Source organism: Perca fluviatilis, chromosome 24, assembly GCF_010015445.1.
Source record: "Perca fluviatilis chromosome 24, GENO_Pfluv_1.0, whole genome shotgun sequence".
NCBI classification, from domain to species: Eukaryota; Metazoa; Chordata; class Actinopteri; order Perciformes; family Percidae; genus Perca; species Perca fluviatilis.
Genome location: NC_053135.1, coordinates 79748 through 80570, shown reverse-complemented (window position 1 = coordinate 80570; position 823 = coordinate 79748).

The window sequence follows — 823 nt, the reverse complement described above, 5'->3', positions numbered from 1 at the left end:
AGGCCGCCAGATCTATGGCAAACAGGGCCATGAGGTCCTCTTAGCACACAAAGGAATTTATCGATAGCTACATATGTGTGTCTCTGTGTGTGTGTGTCTGTGTGTTCTCTGTGTGTGTGTATTGTGTGTGTATTACGTCTGTGTGTTTCTCTATTATTATTATTATTATTTGTGTGTGTTATTATTATTATTATTATTATTATTATTTATTATTATTATTGTGTGAGTCTGTGTGTGTGTGTCTGTGTTATTATTAACCGTCATCTGTTAACAATACAGCCAACCTTGCACCACCAGAGAACCACTACACCACGAAGAATGACCACAAACCTGGAATACCAAGCACCGAACGAAGCACCGGCACTCATTCTCCCCATCCGGCACCAACGTTACGGCAACGGTCGCCTATCCAGCCAACTTGATTACTTCCGCCAGGCCAGCAATACACCTATCCAGCCAGCAGCCACTATCCAACCAGCAGCCACTGTCAAACGGCAGCCACCTATCCAACCAGCGGCCACCCTGTCAACCGGCAGCACCTATCCGGCAGCAGCCACCTATCGGCGGCAGCCACTTATCCGGCGGCCACTGTCCAACCGAGCGGCCGCCTATCCAGCCAGCAGCCGCACCTATCAACAGCAGCCACCTATCCAACCAACAGCCACCTGTCAAACAGCAGCCCACTATCAACCCAACGGCCACTATCAACCAATACTGTATCTGAAGTCTCTTTTATATAGACCTTAGTGGTCCCCTAATACTGTATCTGAGAGTTTTTTTTATTATAGACCTTAGTGGTCCCCTAATACTGTATCTGAAGTCT